At 41.2% G+C, this 22,750-nt stretch overlaps 1 protein-coding gene across 2 annotated transcripts in view; it reads right to left on the minus strand.

The window, feature by feature from the left end:
* The window catches only part of LOC134226251 (nephrin), a 1,334,188-nt gene that overhangs the window by 944,922 nt on the left and 366,516 nt on the right, over positions 1 to 22,750 (minus strand). Inside the window, exon 1 of one of the 2 annotated variants that reach the window (XM_062706896.1) lies at positions 365 to 380. The exons of the other annotated variant lie outside the window; for it this stretch is intronic. The gene's annotated coding sequence lies outside the window, so the exon portion shown is untranslated. Of the gene's footprint in view, positions 1 to 364; positions 381 to 22,750 lie in introns of those variants that run through there. 2 annotated transcript variants of the gene reach the window in all.

The raw sequence follows: 22,750 nt of genomic DNA on the forward strand, positions 1-22,750 counted from the left end.
CGATTTGAATTGCTACCCGGCGGATTCCGGCTGCCAATATTGGATTTATGGTGCATTCTTGGAAGCTCATTGATCACTTTCAGAAATGCTGCTACCCAGATGATTCCAATTTTGTGGGATTTTATCTGCTCGATAATTCTCATTGTCGTAAAACATCTATTGATGTATTTGGTTACAGATGGATGATTCTTATTTTAATTTTTAGATCGAAAGACCAGGATTAAGCGTTCATTTAAAAAATGGGAGAATCAAATAAAAAAAAATTGTGAATCTCACGTTGTATAGAGCATATAAAATCAAACCATGTTTTGAAAAGATTTATTGTGATACAAAATTTTTGATAAAAATACTAAAATTTTATTACCACAGGATGATGAAATATTGTGTTGGTTTGGCTGCTGTGTATCTGTTTTCGGTTGTTGTTGTTCCTTCAGTTATCGTACCTGAAATAGAAAAGAAAAATAATGGGTAACAGCATTAGTTTATGTTTTGTTGACATAAATTTAAGTAAATGACAGAAAAGGATTGTGTAATTCGGTTTCAAATAAGAAAATATTATTTGAGCTGTAGGTTTAAAAGACATCAAATGATCATACTTTCATGTTTCAGATTTTTTTCTGGTTCTAAGGTAAACGGTAATTTATAGTCACATAAGTGTAATATTGAGCTATAATGTAAAATAATAGTATATATAGGAAATATAGGAAATCTACAAACACGTGACTGATACGATGGTCCTGACCCACTGAAAAGACAATCCTTGGTAATTAGTGGAACAATTTCACCGCGAACACAGCTTCTAAAAAATCAGTACTTATTCTGAATACCGTCAAACGGGGTGACTTGCAGCACTTTTCAAGTTTCTCGCTCAATAATTCTGAATTAAAAGGATTTATTTATTCTACTAGTACATGATCCGTTTAATGGGTCCTTATATTAATGATTAGACATATAATCAGATATACAACAATAATAAAAATATGAAAATAATATCAAAATGGTGGGTGTTGCAAGCCACCCCTACTGTGGGGTGACTTGCAACACATCATCGAATTCAATCATAACATGTTTTAGAACAACTTAATCATAGTGATTTTTCATCCTGGGTCATTCTTCATCACTGCCAATGCAGGGGCCTTACTTGAGGGATCCCCCTCCCCTCATTCCGCCTTTTTTACGATTTCAACGTATCGATTGATATTTTTAAGTAATCGGTTTGAAAGTGCTCTATGTCGGCTTAAGAATGGTGTGCACCACCAGTCATTCCCTAAATAGTTGTTTTTAAAACGGTTTTCCTTTCATTCCCCATCATCCAATTTACCACAGTTATGTTAAGATCATTATTTTGAAAAGGCATTTCCGCAGCAAGCAGCAAACCATCCACAAGTGTTGAATCTTCTTGGGGATTCAACACTATTTGACCACCGTAAGTCTTAGTGTTACTGTTTTCTTTATTAGGATAATGTAAAATTGTTGTTGGGGACAAATCGTACCGCCAAGCGGCTTCCCAGATAAACAATTTGTTTTTTAACTTCTACCGCCGCCTTCATCAAAGTTTTCTTTAAAAAATTAGAAATCATGCAACTTCTTTCAGGTTTTTTCTTTTTGTAGTTTCGCGGCTAGTAAAGGAATTCTGTAACATAAAATCAATGCTAGTTTGAAAAAAAAATGTTTAAAAACTGAATCAGCAGTTTTTGATAAATAAAACTATCGTGTATCAGCTGTTGCAAGTCACCCCGCAGGGGGACAAATTTCGAAAAAGTTGATATTTCGAAAACAAACAATTTTATTATTTTATAGTTTTTGCGGAATTACATACCTTATTAGGTACTGTAACTGGAGAGGGGATCGATTTTGGTGAAATTATTTTCAATTTGCTACACGAACTTACGATTTACGACGTTCGACTTTCAATTAAAGAAAATGTTTCACAAAATAATACAAAAAAACAACAGTGAGTAATATTTTCACCTAAATACCAACTAGGCACAACAAATACAATGTAACCTAGGGATGCGTGACGACAAGTTCGATGTTTGGGCATATTTTTATTGTAAAAAAACAAAAACTTGTGGCAAACCCAAGTGTTGCAAGTCACCCCGCTGTTGCAAGTCTCCCCGTTTGACGGTACCGATTCCGTTAAGGACAATCCTCACGGATTCCAAAACGGAAACCACGCACAACTGTATTTTTTATTAATTCAGCTTTGCGACGCGCAACATGCGTGGAACAATATTAATGACAATTGTGCGTGGCTTTTGTTTCAAAAGGGATGCCCTTGAAAACGCGAGTGCAATTAGTTTTGAAATCCGTGAGGATTGTCTCAAAATAAGATTAACCACTCTCAGTCACTTCGATAAGCACTGCATTCTTTACCCTCGGTGCTATGCCTACTGACTTGTACAGCGTGGATGAACGACCAGCTTGATTCGTTGCTCGGAAACAGAGTTTCAAATACCTGTCCGCATTTCTTACGACCCACAATAGGAAAAAAGGAGGTATTTTTGGTCAAAATTATGAATCCTGCAATAGTTGGTGGTATTCATCATAAAAACATAGATAGAAAAGAAAAATATTTTTTCTGAGCCTTCAATGGGGTATGGGACCAATTTTCGGCATAGTATCGATTTTTGTCATATTCTACAAAACCAACGGAATTTTGTCACTTTTTTGGCTTGCAATAAGCCCGTTTGATGCTGGATAAAATACTAATGGTCATATAAAGGGTTTAACTGTATATTCGTGTCACAGACAAATGGACGCAAAACAGTTTTCCTAAAATGATCAAAAAAGCACTATTAGCTTCTGGGGTTGAAAATTCACTAAGTAGAACTTATTAAACCAGCAAAGGAGGGTAGAACAGATTCAATTAGCGTCATATTGTGACATCAACGAAATGGAATTTCATTTATTTGATATTTCATAAGGATTTCTTTCATAAATATAAAAACGTATTGTGACAAGGAGTTATTTAACACACTACTCATCCACCACGTTATGACACGTTATGGTTATCCCAAGCAGCACACATGTTGCACAAAAGTTTCTGTGACTCAAATGTAACCGAATTAAGTCACATTTGAGTTGCTGCAACCAAATCGGACTGGACTGTGCTGCTAGAGTAAATCTATAATTCGCTTCTATAATGTAGTAATGTCAAAATTTTGAACCCCTTCCCTTCTCACTGCGTAACGCTTTTTATATGATAAATGATTTTTTCATGAATTAGGCGCAACGTTAAGACATAACCCTCCTCCTTAAAATGTTATGTAAATTGTGTTCGTCACCAATTTCAATTAAAGTGGCATTATTGAGTAACTCAGATGAAAATTGAAAAATAAGGAGTTTACCAAAACACCTGATTAATCCCCCTAGCGGTAATGTTATATTTCTCGTACATTATAAGAAAATGTATTTTGGCCATAACTTTTGAGCCCATAGTCCGATCCAGCCTATTTTTATTAGGGAGCAATGGAACAACGTTCTCTGACGAATGAAACTCGTTGCGAGTAAATCGGTTAAGAGTAAGTGCCTAAAAAATAGTTAAGATAATTTTTGCTCACACACATACAGACATTCACACACACGTACACACAGACATCACCTCAATTCGTCGAACTGAGTCGATCGGTATACAACACTATGAGTGTTTGGGCTTTCTTTTAAATGCTTTTGGAGCGATCATATAGCTTCTACGTATACTTAGTACACGAGAAAGGCAAAAATAGGCATTTTTTTAAATTCATGTATCTTACAAAATGATGAATTTGGGCAGAATTTTATTCATGGTCCTCAAAGCTTAAGAGTTCAATAGTGTAGTGCATGATGTTTTTCTGCGGGGTATTGTGGGGTACCAAACTGTTTTGTTCGTTAAATACTGTGTAAAATATGCTTTTACAAAACTAATAAAAACTAAATTCTGGACGGAGCTATTATTACATTATCAAGCCTATTGCGTAGATCTGTTTAAAAGCTTTGTAACGATATATAAATATGTTTCTTTTGAGACAAAAATATGGCAAAGCTGCCCGTTTTCCCAAAAAAAACATAAAAATATCATTTCTAGGAGGGGCCAGTTTGAACGCCCCCCACCCCTCCCTAAAAAATCTAAAAAATAAAATCCATTCTGATTATAAAAATATAGGTCGCTCAAATCGAAAATTGGCCTTTTGGTAGTTTTGGCCACTCCTTTATATGGCGCTGTCCTATTGTGCGACCGTAGGTTTTCAAAGCAAGTTCTTATTTTTTGCTTGATTTGGTGGTTCATAGGCTACCATGAATATTACTTTCTGCTTGCTTTGATTTTTATTTCAGAACCTCACAAAAAGGTCAATGCGAGATTCTCCAACCTGTAGTGATGAGATGCACCATTCTCACCTTTTGGCTTAGACTCTGAAACGATTCGCTTCATAGTCACACACAGGAAATATAATTTTCCATCTGGTGGGATGACAAGCCGAAGCTGCTAAACGTCACGCCGTTGATTTTCCTATAGTTACACGGAACGAATATACACAACGTAAAAGACTACCAACACGATTTGATTTTCTGCATTAGTGGTGTGGTTTTCCAATCTTCCGCCCATAAGTTGAAGACCTCTGACATAACTGCCAGTATCAGCAACACATAGTTTCAGCATTGCGTGCTTGAACTCTCGACTGTAGTTCTCATCTTCGTCTATGCGGACGCTATCCAGCTTGTGGTCATCGGAGACACCCTGGCATAAACGCGTATCCGAACCCAAACAGAGACGTGCTGGACCTCGTCGGTCGGCTTCACCATGCCGGAAAAAGTGTCCGCGAACATGTGTGCAATGAGCAGCATCGCCTCTCCGGCCATAGTCTTATTTAAGGTCAACTTTTCCAAAGAACCTATATTTTTTGACGCCTATAACTGTTTTGAAAATCGAAAAAAACGAAAAAGTGCTGCACGTGTGAACCGGTCTGAAAAATTCACTCGATGTTTGTTCAAAGTCGGACAAATGTTAGGCCAATCTTGAAAAACAGCACTTTTTCGATTTTTTGTTTTAAATTTTAAAAATAGGTAGAGGCGTAAAAAAATATGGGTTCTTCAGGAAAGTTAACCTTAAATAAAATAAAGAATCGATTGAGCGAATAAAATTTTTTGACGGGAAAGGTCAATTAGATTTCGGTGTCATAGAACTAATTTGTTGATACCTTTTTTCAAAAGTTATTTCCAATTCAGGATTTTGTTACACTCCGGTTGTTTCCCTTTTCAATATATTTAAATTTCAGAAAAATTCGAACTACTTTTATTTGAGTTACATAAAGAATTGGGCAATGTTTGAGTGGCTGCATATATTTTTTTAGCGAATTTGCAGTGTTACTTCGTTCACCTTCGACCCCTGGGTCTTGGAAGGACATACACGATGGAATGCACAAACGACAGCCACAATGGACAGCTTGTTCCGTTCTTGTATGCACTATGCTCAATAGGTGATCAACACAACGGAAAATGAATACTAGCTGACTCAAACTGCCGCACGATGACCAACCAAATTTTTTTTCCTGAAATTTGGTTGAGGATACCAAAAAAGTTCTTGATGGAGTTCCTGAAGGAATTTGTGGAGGAAACTAGGATTTTTTTTGAAAATTCCTGCAGGAATTCTTAGGAAATTTCATTAGGAATTCTTTCGTAAAATCCTATGAGAATTTCTGCAGCCCGGAAAACAAAAACAAAATATTCCGGCAAAAAGGACGTTTGTTCGCTGATTTTCGGCAAATCAGAAAAAAAACATGTTTGCTGGGGCACGGCTGTGCGAATCTCGGTAAAAGTTTAACATTTTGCTGAGATTCCAGTAAAAAAAATCATGTGTGTAGGTATTCTTTCTAAAATCCATTCAGGTTCTTTTGAGAAATTCCTTTGGTAAAACCATACAATATTCCTGCAGGAATTCATTCGAAAATTTATTAAAGAATGAACTAGTTTCCGAAGGAATTCTTTAGTGAACTTTCTATAGGACTTTCCGAGGGAATTTCTGAAGTAATGTCGGAAAGAGTTTATAAAAGCATTTTCGGCGAAATTTTTGAAGGTATTCCCGAAGACAAATCAGTAGGAAAATTTCAACGAAATCCCCCAGACATTTTCAAAGGAAATCCCACTAGAATTTTCGAATGCATACCAACATCAATTTTAGAAGGAATTTTCAAATAAAATTATGAAGAAATTTTCAAAGTAGTTTTGAATGAATTTCTGAAAAGATCCCGTAAAAAATCAAAATAAATGGAGATTGTTGTGAGAGAATTCCTGAGGGAAATGTCTAATAATTCCTTCTCAAAGTTACCTATATCTATACCGACGATGGTTGTTTACTCCGTGATGTCCAAATGTAATGTCTTGCTCCAGGTCGCTCGTTCATGGACCGCAAGTCGTCAATCTCCCTGCACGCCGCCGGCCGCACGCGCATATTCCTCGATTGCACACAGCCAGCGAGTGCGGAGTCTACTTCGGAGCCCAAGTTCTCTTCCAGGTTCTCTGTTAAACATGACTTTTGTAGGTCTCTCTTGCGGCATACGCATTGCATTTTGGCTCACTGTATTTTATTAGCCTGCCGATGTCTGCATTTTTGTACACTTGGTACAACTCTGCGGCAGCGCCATTCACCATTTTCTACCACACCGCACAACATTTTCCTCTCATACACTTCAAGAATTCGATGGTCTGCATCTTTTAACGTCTATGCTTCATGACCGTACTGGGTGACTGGAAGAATAAACGATGTGTACATCTTGTTTTTGTCAGTGTCTGTAGGCAGCTTCCTAAAGTTACCAAAGAATTTACTGGAGGAATTTTCAAAGGATCACCCGGAGCAATTCTCTAAAAAATTGCCTAAGGTAGTTTTGAAAGAATTCCTATGGAAATTTCAGGAAAATTGTCAAGGAACTTGTAAAGGAATCCTTGGAGGAATTTCTAAAAAAAATCCGAGGGAATTTCTAAAAGAAACTTCTAGAGAAATTCGTAAACTAATTTTTGAAGAAATTCCTAAGCATATTTCTAAAGCTTTAAGAAATTTCCTAAGTAATCCGTAAACAAATTACTCAAGGAGTTTTTAGGGAATATTCGGAGGAATTCTGAAACAATTTCCGATGAAAATTCTAGAACATTTTCCGCAGATATTTCAAAAGGAGTTTGCGACTGATTTTCAGATAGTATATCCGAATTTCTGAACGAAGTTCTGACGGAATGTCCAAAGGAATTTTTGGAGAAATCCAAGACTGTCGGAAGTTCCTTCAGGAGTTACTTTGAAAAAACCTTCAGATGTTTCTTCAGGAACTTATTCAGGAAGGAAATTTCGTCCTAGAGCTTTGCACGAAATTCCAAAGAAGTTCTTAGAAGGAATTTTCGGAAGAATACCTCAACGATTTTCCTAAAGATTTCCCAAACAAATTTGTGAAGAAATGCGTGGAGGATCGTGGATTTCGCACTAATTCCTGAAGGAAATTCCAAGGAATGCCCGAAAGAATTCGTTTCCAAATGAGTTTTTGTAGAACTCCTTGAGGCAATTTCCAAAGGTGTTTCTGAACGAAACTCCAAAGGAGTTTCTAGAGGGAATTGCGAGTCAATTACTGTAAAAAATCTGACATCTAGGAATTTCTTAAGAAATACTAACAAGCATTTCCCCTGAAATTCTATTAGGAGTTTCTTCATTAATTCCTCTGATAATTCTCCCGGAAATACCTTTAAGAACTCCTTTCAAAAATCCTTTTTTGTTTCTTCCGGAAATTTTTTTAGGAATTCTTTTGGGAAATCTTTTAGAAATACCTTCAAAAACTCTTTTAGCAGTTCCAACGGGAATTATTTTCGAAAATCCACTCAAGCTCTCTTTCAAAAAATACCTTTGAAAATTCATTTGGAAATTCCTGCACAAAACCCTCCAGGAATTTCTTCAAAAATTCATTTGAGAACTCCTCAAGATTTTTTTTCTTAAATAATAAAAAAATCACCAAGAATTTCTTCGGATATTTCCCCAATGATTTTTTTTTTAAGTTTCTTCGAGAAGCATCCGAGATTATTTCGTAGGTTTCTTTAGAAATTCTTTTGGATTTTTTTCCAGGAAAATTAATTACATAATGAACTAGTTCCCGATAAAGTTACTAACTTAATTTTTGAAGAATAAAACAAAACAAAAAAAACAAACAGTAAAAATTGCGAAGGTATTACTGAAAGAGTAATACCTTCGGAATTTTTACTGTTTGGAACTCATGCACAATGATGGTAACTTACTCAAACCCCACATCCTCCTTCTTCTCTCATTAGAAAGGCAAACAAAAATTCTCTTGCATAGGATGCCACGATTTTTTCTAAGATATTTGCGCGAGACAAAAAATTAACATTGAGCAACAGATTAAACTGAACTCCAAAATAAACCTGTTATTACATCGTGATTTTCATTCGCGAAACAACTATATGAAAGTCAATAGATTGTATGGTTTGAATATTAAACTAAATTGGTACCTTGTGTTATATTATTGATCTCTCAAAAAACATTATAGATTGCAGCAATAATCATAACATCTTATTTCGTCCATTTAATCCAACCTTCAGCCTCGTGTATAGTAACACCATCAAGTTGACCTTCGACGCATCGATATTGAACTTCTGAACAACCGCCTATAAAATGATATTTATCTAGAATTTCGCTGAGATATCATAGGGGGAATGACGGCTTTAGCAGGTTTTGTTCTATTATTGGCAGGGGTTTTTTTATGACTGACTAGGCTCAAATTTGGCCTAAGCATTCTTTGCATACCAAAGAATATTGTGGCCAAATTTCATAAAATTTGGTCGATAAAAACCCCCTGCCAATAATAGAACAAAACCTGCCAAAGCCATCTTTCCCCCTACTTGAATTGTAGGCTTATGTTAACTATAAGCTAATAACTCCGAACTAATAGCTTTAAATACTGGCAATGATTTTTAACTTCATGAATTTTGGATATTTGATCCAACAGATAATTCCGCTATGACTACTATGTCAGCGGATTCTAAAATAAACTTCAGCTTATCTGGTAGTCTCATGTAAACTGAAGCTGCCAAGTGTATAAATTTTTAACAAAAAATACTCACCATGGTATTTTCTAAATCGTAAAACCTTTTCTCATCAGTCTCTCAGATACGCATTGAGGTATTCCAAACCACAAGCTATTTTACTATATTAATTATCCTGTGGTTTTTTCAAACCACCTAAATCAATTTGCCAGCGGTCTTAAAGACGCGCTTTATGATTTTTCAAACGACAACCAATTTTCCAGTGATCCTCGAGACGCGCTTCGTGATTTTACAAACCGCAATCCATTTTCCAGCGGTCTTCCAGACGCGCTTTGTTGCAATACAAACCACCTTGTCTTGTGATTTTTTTTAATCCATCCAATATTTTAACACATTAGCACATTAACCACTTGAATTCAACTCACCTTTTGAAATAAGCGTCAGGATCCAAAAAATAACCTGGCAGGATCGCCAAAATGTGTGGCTCCAAATGGCTGGAGCGAAATGCGATGACAGCAGCTCTCCGTCGGTGCGTGTGCACGCCACCGAGATCTGACAAGAAGAGGACGAGTCATGGCTTGCTGCTCACCGATTGACACGCTGAGGAGAGCTTTGGGAGTTTTTGAGCGTAAGGTGCTGCGGACAATACTCGGCGGTAAATAGGAGAACGGTATCTGGCGGCGTCGCATGAATCACGAGTTGTATCAGGTTTATAAAGGGCTGGATATTATTAAGCTTATACAACACGGCAGACTACAGTGTGCTGGACACGTTGTTCGTATGCCGGAAGAACGCCAAGCGAAGATAATATTTTAAAGAGCGCTCGGAAGAGGCCGCAGGCTTCGTGGAAGGCCGTGTAAACGATGGCTTTTTGCAATTGAAGAGGACCTGAGGGCGCTCAACGTTCAGGGTGACTGAAAGCGATTGGCCCAGGATCGGTCCAGTGGAGAAGGATAATCCATTCGGCATAGGTTTATCGCAGATCTGTAGCCCATCAAGTATCGTGTAAGTAGTATCGTTGGCTTTCTCGTGCAATAACAAAATTAAAATCGAACTTTTCATAGATAGACTAGCAGTTCCATAATATAAATGATAAACCTAGATTTAGAGCCGTATGGCTAAGCATTATTAGGTGAAATTAGTATTGATACCCATCAACCAATGTGGTAAGCCTTGGCTTCGTTCTGCTTCTGTTGTTCAGAATCCTACAGAGTTATTGGATTTTGCATAACTTGGCAGAATATCACAAGTAGTTTCCAAATGTCTCCACCAAGGCCAATGGCAATGATGTGACAGACGAGCGTCATCACTTTAGATGCGTGTATCACTACATGTTTCCTTCCGCCATCGGGGGTGACAATGGGTCTGGGGGTGAGAAAGGGTCATTGCTCTCACCGGCAGCCTGTAGGTCGTAGAGTAAAATCGTTCAAAAAGCTCTCTTATATTTTATTCGTCTTACCCTCAGATACATTCAATCCATTCTACAAGCATCCTAAGTACTTGAAACAGTGACCCTTTCTCATTTCCATTTGACTCATTGTCACCCCCGGCGACGGTACTTAAAAAGTAAAATATAGAAATATACTTCCTCAGGAAATAATTTGTAAGAATATTGTACCATTCACGTGCAGCAAAATTATGACAGATCTATGTTTTCATAGAAAATTATAACGAGTCGCAGATTGCTAAAATTGATCTATTAACAAATTATACAGGACACAGCATATGTCAAAAGGGGTTATTCAAACCATTATGACACCGTCGCGTAAAAAGCTGAATACTCTAAGAAAACTTTTGAACTTAATTTCCAAGGTGTTCTTGTGAAGAAGTATGATGATAGTTGACTGTGACTGACTGTAATCCCGTTATTTTCAGGTATTTTTGGCATGATGTCTTATCTCCAGATTCAAAACAGAGTTTTGTTTTACTACTGTCCGGATTTTCGAAAGAATTCCCGGAGAAATTCTTACAGAATTTGCTAAAGGAATTTTCGCAGGAGTATCTGATGTAATTTCCGAAGGAATTCCTGTAGAAATATTGGATATTCTTTTATGGATTAATTCTATTAAAGCCGTTCTTCGAAAAACAGGAACTTTTTTTTTAATATCTCCAGAAAATCTTCCAGAAAGTCTTTTGGAATCTCCCCAAGAATAATCTATAACAGCGGTTCTCAACCTTTTTCTTGAGAGGTACCCCTTGGAACTTTTGCATTAATTAAGGTACCCCCTCTCGAAATCAGGCTTCCAATCCTTTTGAAAGAATAATACCGAGCCCTTTGAAGGGAAGCTCCTTTAAGCTTTTGAATCCCTTTGAAGTAGACTTCCGCGCCTCTTCATTAGAGGCTTCTGAGCCTCTTGTAGAGAGGCTTCCGAGCCTCTTGAAAGGAGCCTTCCTTGAAAGGAGGAGGCTTCTGAGCCTCTTGAAAGGACGCTTCCGAGCCTCTTAGAAGGAGGCTTTTGAGCCTCTTGAAAGGATGCTTTTAAGTCTCTTGAAATGTGGCTTCCAACCCTCTTGAAAGGAGCCTTCCGAGCCTCTTGGAGGCTATTGAGCCTATTGAAAGGGGGCTTCTGAGCCTGGAAGGAGGTTTTTGAGCCTCTTGAAAGGATCTTGAAACGAGACTTTCAAACCTCTTAATAGAGGCTTCCGAGCCTTTTGAAAGAAGGCTTCCGAACCTTTTGAAAGAAGGCTTCCGAGCCTTTTGAAAGAAGGCTTCCGAGCCTTTTGGAAGAAGGCTTCCGAGCCTTTTGGAAGAAGGCTTCCGAGCCTTTTGGAAGAAGGCTTCCGAGCCTTTTGGAAGAAGGCTTCCGAGCCTTTTGGAAGAAGGCTTCCCAGCCGCTTAAAAGGATGTTGAAAGGAGTCTTCCGAGCCTCTTGATAGGGGCCTCTTGAAAGGAGACTTCTGAGCCTCTTAAAAGTAGGCTTCTGAGCCTCTTGAAAAGGGCCTTTTGAAAGGATATTGAAAGGAGGCTTCCGAGCCTCTGCAAAGGAGGATTTTGAGCCTCTTGAAAGGAGGCTTCCAAGCCTCTTGTAAGGCTTCCGAGCCTCTTGAAAGAAGGCTTCCGAGCCTCTTGAAAGAAGGCTTCCGAGCCTCTTGAAAGGACACTTTGGAGAGGGAGGCTTTTGAACCTCTTGAAAGAATACTTTTGAGTCTCTTGAAAGAGATTTTTGAGCCTCTTGAAAGGAGGCTTCCGAGCCTCTTGAAAATAGGCTTCCGAGCCTCTTGAAAGGAGGTTTCCGAGCCTTTTGTAAGGCTTCCGAGCCTATTGAAAGAAGGCTTCCGAGCCTCTTGAAAGGACGCTTCCGAGCCTCTTAGAAGGAGGCTTTTGAGTCTCTTGAAAGGATGCTTTTGAGCCTCTTGAAATGAGGCTTCCGAGCCTCTTGAAAGGAGCCTTCCGAGCCTCTTGGAAGAAGGCTTCTGAGCCTGGAAGGAGGTTTTTGAGCCTATTGAAAGAAGACTTCTGAGCCTCTTGAAAAGATATTGAAAGGAGGCTTCCGAGCCTCTTGAAAAGATATTGAAAGGAGGCTTCCGAGCCTCTCGAAAAGATATTGGAAGGAGGCTTCCGAGCCTGTTGGAAGGAGGCTTCCGAGCCTCTTGGAAGGAGGCTATTGAGCCTATTGTAAGGAGGCTTTTGAGCCTGGAAGGAGGTTTTTTAACCTCTTGAAAGGAGACTTCCAAACCTCTTGAAAAGAGGCTTCCGAGCCTCTTGAAAGAAGGCTTCCGAGCCTTTTGAAAGTAGGCTTCCGAGCCTTTTGAAAGAAGGCTTCCGAGCCTTTTGGAAGAAGGCTTCCGAGCCTTTTGGAAGAAGGCTTCCGAGCCTTTTGGAAGAAGGCTTCCGAGCCTTTTGGAAGAAGGCTTCCGAGCCTTTTGGAAGAAGGCTTCCGAGCCTTTTGGAAGAAAGCTTCCGAGTCTTTTGGAAAAAGGCTTCCGAGCCTTTTGGAAAAAGGCTTCCCAGCCTCTTAAAAGGATGTTGAAAGGAGTCTTCCGAGCCTCTTGATAGGAGCCTCTAGGAAGGCGGCTTTTGAGCCTTTTGAAAGGAGACTTCTGAACCTCTTAAAAGTAGGCTTCTGAGCCTCTTGAAAAGAGCCGAAAGGAGGCTTCCGAGCCTCTTCAAAGGAGGATTTTGAGCCTCTAGAAAAGGAGGATTTTGAGCCTCTTGGAAGGAGGCTTCCAAGCCTCTTGTAAGGCTTCCGAGCCTCTTAAAAGAAGGCTTCCGAGCCTCTTGAAAGGACACTTTAGAGCCTCTTAGAGGGAGGCTTGTGAGCCTCTTGAAATGATGCTTTTGAGTCTCTTGAATGGGATTTTTGAGCCTCTTGAAAGGCGGCTTCCAAGCCTCTTGAAAATAGGCTTTCGAGCCTCTTGAAAGAAGGTTTCCGAGCCTCTTGTAAGTCTTCCGAGCCTCTTGAAAGAAAGCTTCCGAGCCTCTTGAAAGGAGGCTTCCGAGCCTCTTGAAAAGACGCTTCCGAGCCTCTTGAAAGGCCCCTTCCGAGCCTCTTGGAAGAGCCTTCTGAGCCTCATTAAAAGAGGCTTCGGAGCCTCTTGAAAATATATTGAAAGGAGGCCACCGAGCCTCTTGAAAGGAGGCTTTTATGCCTCTAGAAAAGAAGGCTTTTGAACCTCTAGAAAAGAAGGCTTTTGAGCTTCTTGAAAGGGAGGCTTCCGAGCCTCTTGAAAGGAGGCTTTTGGGCATCTTAAAATGGATTTTTGAGCCTCTTGAAATATGCTTCCGAGCCTCTTTAAAGAAGGCTACCACATCTCTTGAAAGGAGGTTTCCATTCCTCTTGAAAGGAGGCAACCTAATCACTTGAAAGGAAGCTTCTGAACCTCTTGTAAGAAGGCCTTCAAGCTGCTTGGAAGAGATGCGTAGAAGGATGCTTCTAACCCTCTTGCAACGAAGCAACCGAGCATTAGTGAAAAAAAAAATCATTTTGTTCGTTCGATCTTTTGTTCCGCAGCCCTATATACATTGTGCTGGTTGTGGAAGGCAGAATTCAATTGGGATTTATTGATCGCATTGCATATTATGAGCAATATAATTTTTTGAAATAAAAATACACAATTATCAAAACTATATTAATGTGTTTTGATTGGAATTGTAATACGTCCGCCATTACGCATTTTGTCTGAGGTACCCCCTAGGGCCAGCGAAGGTACCCCCAGGGGTACATGTACCCCAGGTTGAGAACCGCTGATCTATAAAATTCCTCCAGTAGTATTTTTGAATATGGTGTGTGGGTGTGAAACACGATTTTTGGGATTTTTTCAGAAAATCTTCCGAGTGGTCTTTCTAAAATTATTTTCAAACGAACTCTTGGAAGCTGTTCTGAAAAAACTCCTTAGGAGAATTTCGAAGGAATTCCAAATCTGAGAAGATTTCATGAGAAATTACTGAAAGAATTCCTAAAATATATTTCGAAAAATCTCCAAATCAATTTCCGAAGAAATTTCTAAAGGAATTTCTAAACGCATTCCTAAAGAAATTTAGAAAGATTCATCTTAAAGGAAACTCCGAAGGTATTCTTAAAACAATTTCCTAGATATACCTGATGAAGGAATTTCCGAAGGATTTTATAAAAGAATTTCTGAAGAATTACCTAGAAAAATGAATGAATGAATGCATTTTTGAGACTATCTTTTAATTCTTTTTTGAAATTTTGAAGAAATATCTTGATGATAAGTCCGAAATAATTTTCGAATGTTTTTTTTAAGAAGAATTCTTGGAACAATATCCAAAGAAATTCTTGCAAATTGTTCTTGAAATTCCTTCACGATTTGATTCGAGAGTTCCTTCGAGAATTCTCTTATAAATAACTTTATGATTTTCTTAGGAAATTCTTCTAGAAATCCCTTTAGTAAATCCTCTAGGATTTACTATGTAAGTTCCTTATGAAATTTGCTTGAAGTTTCTGCGGAAAATACTTTGGAAATTTTTTTTAAAATATCAAAGGAAATTATTTCAGGAAAACCTTCCAAAATTTCTTTAGGAAAATTTCTTTTTTGAATATTTTTATGAATTCCTTTGGAATCCTCTTTAGGAATTCATTCGGAAATTGAATTTGGAACTATTTAAAAAAAAAGGGATTGCTTCAATGATTATTTTAGGATTTGCTCAAAAACTTTTCCAAATCTCTATGAAGAAATTCAAGCAATTCCTTCAAAATTTTTCCTAAAATTTTTTACAGAACTTCATCTACGTTATTTTTTCAGCAATTCGTTCGGACATTCCTCCGGAAAATTAATAAGAAATTTCTTAAAACCTTGGTATATTTCTAAAGAAATCATAGTGATTATAAAAATTGGCGAAAATCGTGCCCCAGTTTAACTACCCCAGTTGCTGGGATTCCTAAGTACTTGGGACGATTATGCGTATAACAGCGGTATAGTTATATTATTAAAATAACAAAATTATTACGCTACTGTATTGGGCGGCATAAGTCTTTTTTAAATCTACGTCACCAAGTGACCTGAGTCGTTTAAAATTGCATTCCGGTAAAAAAAGTGCTCTAAACGAAAGCCTTTCCCGGAACTATTAGGAAAACTCTGTAAACACTTCCTTAAACAGGATAATGTAATATTCGACCTCTAACGAAGTTGAAGAGCATCGCACTTGTACACCGCAGCTCTTTTTGGTTAAGTCATGCTGCGGCCTCCCCCCAACTCCACTTCCTTCGCCCACACCGTTAGCGACTTAATTCCAAGCCGCTGTGTTTACGAACGTCGTACGTGAATGCTGGTTCACTTCCAGCAGCGAAGCGTACTTAATTCAACGTTAATTATGGAAATGTGCGTGCTGCTTCCGTACCGGTTGTTCTTTTATTTCCATCGCATTTCTTGACTTGCTTCCGAATAAACTTTTTAACAGGGCAGCTAAATTTTGGTAAAATATAATTTCTACTCCCGTGTGGAGCATGGCGAGAGAGACAGAGACAGACAAAGCGAATTGTTTCATCTCGCTTCCTTCCAGCTACCGGTGGTACCCGAAGGAGCGCCTCGAGAGGGTAAAAGTGGAAACAGAAGTACCTGTCTCCCGGTAAGATGAAGCTTTTTCTGCTCGAAGTATTGCTGCCGGGAAACGACGTTTAATGTAAAAGTCGCGAAATCTCTACGGTGGAGCGTGTGTTTCTATCACCGTTCGGGGCTGGTAGAGAAATATGTGACTCAGAATAAAGCAAAAATAATTAAATATTGACGACCGATTTAATAAACTTTACATGGTTTTTGGTTGTGTAGAGTATGTCGATTTTATATAATTTATAGGCGTTTTTGCTTTTACATCTAGTATTAGAAGAATAAATGGTTGCAGACAAATACAGGGGCAATGTTATGTGTCAGGCAGCAAAAAGAAAAGTAAATTAACTTATATGATCATCGGAATTAAAGAATTCGGAAAGAACTTCGAACGAATCTTAAATTTTGGAAGATATTAGGAAATATTAGAAAAACCTCAATGTTATGGCCATTGTACATTTCAGTCCCGATGCATAAAAGCTGTGAGCAGTATCAGCAGCCCCGGCAGCCCTACTAGTAGTACAAGCAGCAGCAACATAATCGCAATCAGTGTGTGCAAGATAGCGGAAAGAAGCATTAAAATTTCATTACCTGCCACCCTTTTGTCGCAACGACTTCAGTAACCGGAAGGCAGCAGATACCCGGGCGCCGTCAGCCATCGGAGTGTCGCAACGCAACTCGCCACGCCATCCAGCAGCACTCAGCAGGGTTCGACTCCTACAACAGCGCAGTATAGGGCAAATAAAGTAACCAAAGCCGTGATGTGATTTGGGACGGATTACGCTGCCGGTGTTTTATGCTCCCAAAGTATGTAAGCAAGCATACGTATGGATCTTTGTGTGTCGTGCCGCTAATGAATGAATAGACGGAAAAGGTTTCTTCGTATAAAGTGCAAGGATGTAGGTGGAACTGTCGTTAGTGTAGGAGGATTTTAATTCCAAGGAATCGAAAAAGTATGCCAAGGCACTGTGCTACACAGCCTCGTACTGCACTGGTATTAAAATGTTAAGTCTATTGTTCTATTGAAATTCTGTGGAGGAGGAAATATAAAAAAATGTATACAGTAGTGCAAATTACCATCAGGGTATTTGACTGGTTTAATCCATTCGGAAAAACTAGTTGCTAGTTTAAAGCTAGGAACAATAAATGAGATGAATAGATAACCAGCATCCTCACAAATAGGTTTAGTTCAAGATATGTACCAATAAAAAGTGGGACTTGTCATGGGTTGATTTGAATATAATTCACAGGGCGTCTTCAAACGTCAAGTAGAAGTTTGGCGTTGAGAAGTCGTTGAATAAAGATGGGAATACAAGATGGGACAGTTTACTGGAATGGAACAGGAATGACAAAAGTGTATATCAATGAACAATAAATGAATTTGGTCAGAGAGATCAAAGACGCTCTTGAGCCCGTGAGTGCTGCTGTACAATGTTTGTGCAGAAAAGATTGCACCTTGTATGAAGCAGACGTGGCTTTAAAATTTGTGCTCGAGCAACTCTCATCCCCGGGTACGCGTATTTCTAATGAGCTTTTCGAAGCACCTAAAGAGCGCATCACAGAAAGGCGATTCGAGTATGCTGATCTTTTTGCGTTTTTGGGTAACCCAGGAGTCAAGTCGTCAATCCAAAATATTTCGGAATATTATTCAAGACGCATAAATTGATCAACCAGGCTGCCAACATTCTGAAGCGAGTGAATGGATTCGAACCAGATCCTATGTCGTTTAAAACGAGTTTAGTACTTTCCATTTCATTCCGTAACGTTTTGTTATCTTTGCAGATACGTATAATCGTGTTAGTCTCATGATATACTAATGCAAAAATGGTATATTTATTTATTTATTATCAGACTAAGGCCGGAGTGGCCTGTGCTGCACATAAAAGTCTTCTCCATTCAGCTCGGTCCATGGCTGCACTTCGCCAACCACGCAGTCTGCGGAGGGTCCGCAAATCGTCCTCCACCTGATCGATCCACTTTGCCTGCTGTGTACCTCACCTTCTTGTTCCCGTCGGATCGTTGTCGAGAATAATTTTCACCGGATTACTGTCCGACATTCTGGCTACGTTCCCGGCCCACCGTAGTCTTCCGATTTTCATGGTGTGAACGATGGATGGTTCTCCCAACAGCAGATGCAACTCGTGGTTCATTCTCCTCCACGTACCGTCCGCCATCTGCACCCCACCATAGATGGTACGCAACACTTTCCTTTCAAAAACTCCCAGTGCGCGTTGGTCCTCCACGTGCATCATCCAGGTCTCGTGTCCCTAGAGAACTACCGGTCTTATAAGCGTTTTGTAGATACTCAGTTTGGTACGGCGGCGAACTCCATTCGATCGGAGCGTCTTACGGAGTCCAAAGTGCGTACGATTTCCAGCCACTATGCGCCTTCGAATTTCTCTGCTGGTATCGTTATCGGCGGTCATCAGTGAGCCCAAGTACACGAATTCTTCAACCACCTCGATTTCGTCACCACCGATAGAAACTCGTTGACCTCTCTTGAGCCTCTTCCTATCATGTACTTCGTCTTCGACGTGTTGATGACTAGTCCAATCCGTTTAGCTTCGCTTTTCAGTCTGAAGTAGGCTTCCTCCATCCTCTCAAAGTTACGTGCCATGATATCAATGTCGTCGGCGAAACCAAATAACTGGACGGACTTCGTGAAAATCGTACCACTCGTGTCAATCCCTGCCCTTCGTATTACTCCCTCCAAAGCGATGTTGAATACCAGACACGAGAGACCATCACCTTGCCGTAACCCTCTACGCGTTTCGAAGGGATGATGGCCTTGATGGCTTTGTTAAAGCGTGAAACACTCGACTGCTTCGACAAGTCGACTCAAGTACAAGACACTGAAGACGACCACACAGTTGTGGTCGAAATACGTATCTGCAAAGATATCGAAAATAATTGGTGGAATTAAATAGAGAGTACTTAAATCGTCTTAGACGATTGAATACATTCCACTAAAAGAGCTTAATATATTTTCCTCCAGTGTTAGCTTCCAGTCCCAGGGTCGCGGTGAAAATTTCGCTGTCGAAGGGTTTTTTTCATTGAGTTATGACACTAATGTTTGCACTTCCTCGCAAAACTGCTTGGAAACATTCACCATCACCCCTTGCAACCTGCTAGAGGGATTGGGCTCTGGAGTTCACGCCTGCTATGTTACCTATAATTAGGTAATCCTTGTTTCTATGGAAACTTGCTTCCGCTGTGATGGGAGGAAAAACCTCAAATGAGGGGAAAAAAAACCTCCTTTCCTAGCTTTGCTATCTTGCTTCTCCCCGGGACCGCAAGATGCGTCTTCTACTACGAGCTCATTCGAGCTTATCAACAAATCTTTCTGTGTCGATGCCTGCACTTCTCCGATACTACCAATCTGCTTTACTTCAGAGAAGTCGGCCTGTTGTGCTGGTAAGCACCTCTCCTTGGCCACCACTTTGAAGTGGTAGGAGTCTCGACGACTTTAAACAACTAATTCTTCGCGTTCTACTCGGTCTAGTCCTCGAGGGCGGATCTATCCTAATCCGACAGAGAATTCTCCGGCGAATTCTCCTCCTTTCTCCCACACCGATGCCAACCAGCCGAGTGCCATGGTCAGTCCAGCGATTCCGGTGAAGCAGGGGCGTCCAGTTCACTGGTGCCCTGACTACCCGTCGCTGGTGGTATTCCGTCACGATCTATTCGATCTAGTCCCCGGCGGTGGATCTAGCCTACACGGACGGAGAGTTCCCCGACAAAAGAATTTCTATCGGTACCGATTCTCATTGGTCGTTGCGCCATTTCTTTTGCAAAACAGATGATATGCGCGATACTACCCTGTCGACCGCATTCCAAGTGCTTTCCTCTCGACACATTTCCTCAACGACGTTCTCCAAGCTTAAACCGGTTATTTCCCTTCGTAGTGCCTCAAACCTTGGACATACGAAGACCACATGCTCCGGCGTCTCTTCGACGTTCTCACAGTTCGGACAGAACAAACCGATGCAGACACTTCCTGAAGCATCCGTGGCCCGACAGGAACTGCATCAGGTGGAAGTTTACCTCGCCATGCTTTCTATTTATCCACGTTGCCAGGTTTTGAATAAGAAGGTGGGTCCACCTTCCTTTCTCCGTACTGTCCCACTCCCGTTGCCATCTCGCCATCGAACGGATTCTCACCGAGCAGCACAAGTTAAACAAAAATGGTTGCAGCAACTTGATTGTGACTGAATCTGGTCGCATAAAAGTTGCAGTAACCTATGTGGAACCTGTGTGCTGCTAGGGTCACCACCTTCCTTATGTTCCTGGTGTCTCTCCGCTGATAACACTCGATATCTTCCTCCAGTGCGATGCAGATGGGTAACGTCCCGGCAATAACGCATGTTGCCTCCGACGATATTTTTCTATACGCGCTTGCAACCTGTATAGCCATCAGCTGGAACACACTTTTTAGTTTTTCACGGTTCCGCTTGGTTTGCAGTGCTTTCCCCCAAGCAGGAACTCCATACCGCAGTATCGATGACGAGACACTAGCTAGCAGACGCCTCGTGCTGCTTCTTGGTCCGCCAACGTTTGGCATGATCCTCGTTATCGCGATCATTGCCTTCGCCGACTTTTCACAGGCGTAGTTGACTTGGCTGTTGAAGTTCAGCCGGTCATCAATCATCACTCCCTTCAGTGACCGTTTCGATGTAGTTTCACGCCCTCCGATTACGATCTCCATCCGTTGGATTGCTTTGCAGTTGCTGACTAATAGCACCTCCGTTTTTTGGTGAGCTATTTGTAGCTTGACTCCAATTCATCCAACTCTCGATTGTGGTTAGCGCCTCCGACACAGACGCCTCCACTTCTTCGAGTGTCTCGCCCATCACTGTTAGTGACACGTCGTCCGCAAAACCCACGATTCTCACTTTCCTGGGCAGCTGCAGTGTCAGGACTCCATCATACATCCCGTTCCAGAGGGTTGGGCCGAGTATGGAACCCTGAGGAACACCCGCCGTAACACGCATCGACTTTTGCCCTTCGTTCGTGTCATACACGGTGTGGGCAGCAGGGACTATGGTCAAGGGCTTGACGATCCCTCCCCAGGCCATCTATGAGTTGTGGTGCCTGCCTAGGATGAGGTGGGGTTTGACAGTAGGCCCTGTTATACTTCTATAAAAAGCTGCATGTATCCGCAAGTAGGCTCCGCCAAAGCGACCGTGTGCCGCTCAAAGCACACGAGCCCAAGTCCTGGTGTTAGGTGGGACGCTAAACAGCCCTGACACGACGGCCCTCCGACGAGACAGGAGGTTTGCGCAGGCCCAATAAGCCGCCTGGAAAACCAAACATTACGAACAATATAAGAGGAAATGCGACTCGACATAATCGGCAAAGACCTAGGCGACGAATAAAGGATCACGATTGGAAGCTTGGAACATGGAACTGCAAGTCGCTAGGCTTCGCAGGTTGCGATAGGATAATCTATGATGAATTACATCCCCGCTACTTCGATGTCGTAGCGCTGCAGGAAATCTGCTGGACAGAACAGAAAGTGTGGAAAAGCGGGCATCGAGCGGCTACCTTCTACCAAAGCTGTGGCACCACCACCAACGAGCTGGTAACCGGCTTCATAGTGCTGGGAAAGATGCGCCAACGCGTGATTGGGTGGCAGCCAATCAACGCAAGGATGTGCAAGCTGAGGATAAAAGGCCGTTTCTTCAACTATAGCATCATCAACGTGCACTGCCCACACGAAGGGAGATCCGACGACGAGAAAGAAGCGTTCTATGCGCAGCTGAAGCAGACATACGATGGATGCCCACTGCGGGACGTCAAAATCGTCATCGGTGACATGAACGCTCAGGTAGGAAGGGAGGAAATGTATAGACCGGTCATTGGACCGGATAGTCTGCATACCGTATCGAACGACAACGGCCAACGATGCATAAACTTTGCAGCCTCCCGCGGAATGGCAGTCCGAAGCACTTTCTTCCCCCGCAAGAATATCCACAAGGCCACATGGAAATCACCTAATCAAGTAACGGAAAACCAAATCGACCACGTTCTAATCGACGGTAAATTCTTCTCCGACATCACGAACGTACGTACTTACCGCAGTGCGACGGTGATCAACACGCGTCGGAGTCGTCCGTCGCGGCTTAATATTGGGCGGCTACAAGACGGTAGACTAGCCCAAGACTACGCGCAGCAGTTGGAAGTGGCACTCTCAACGGAAGAGCAGCTAGGCGCAGCATCTCTTGAAGATGGCTGGAGAGATATTCGATCCGCCATTGGAAGCACCGCAACCGCGGCACTAGGCACGTTGCCCCCGGATCAGAGAAACGACTGGTATGACGGCGAATGTAAGCAGTTAGTTGAGGAGAAGAATGCAGCATGGGCGAGATTGCTGCAACACCGGGCACGATACAAAGGGGCGCGGAACAGACAAAACTCGATTTTTCGGAGGAAAAAGCGCCAGCAGGAAGATCGTGATCGTGAAGAGACGGAGGAACTGTACCGCGCTAATAACGCACGAAAGTTCTATGAGAAGTTGAACCGTTCACGTAAGGGCCACGCGCCACAGCCCGATATGTGTAAGGACATAAACGGGAACCTTCTTACGAACGAGCGTGAGGTGATCCAAAGGTGGCGGCAGCACTACGAAGAGCACCTGAATGGCGATATGGCAGACAACGGTGGCGGTATGGCAATGAACCTAGGAGTTGACCCCCTGGAGTTGACCAACTACCAGAAGAGCTGTTTGAAAACGATG

The sequence above is a fragment of the Armigeres subalbatus genome, chromosome 3, assembly GCF_024139115.2.
Source record: "Armigeres subalbatus isolate Guangzhou_Male chromosome 3, GZ_Asu_2, whole genome shotgun sequence".
Classification (NCBI taxonomy): domain Eukaryota; kingdom Metazoa; phylum Arthropoda; class Insecta; order Diptera; family Culicidae; genus Armigeres; species Armigeres subalbatus.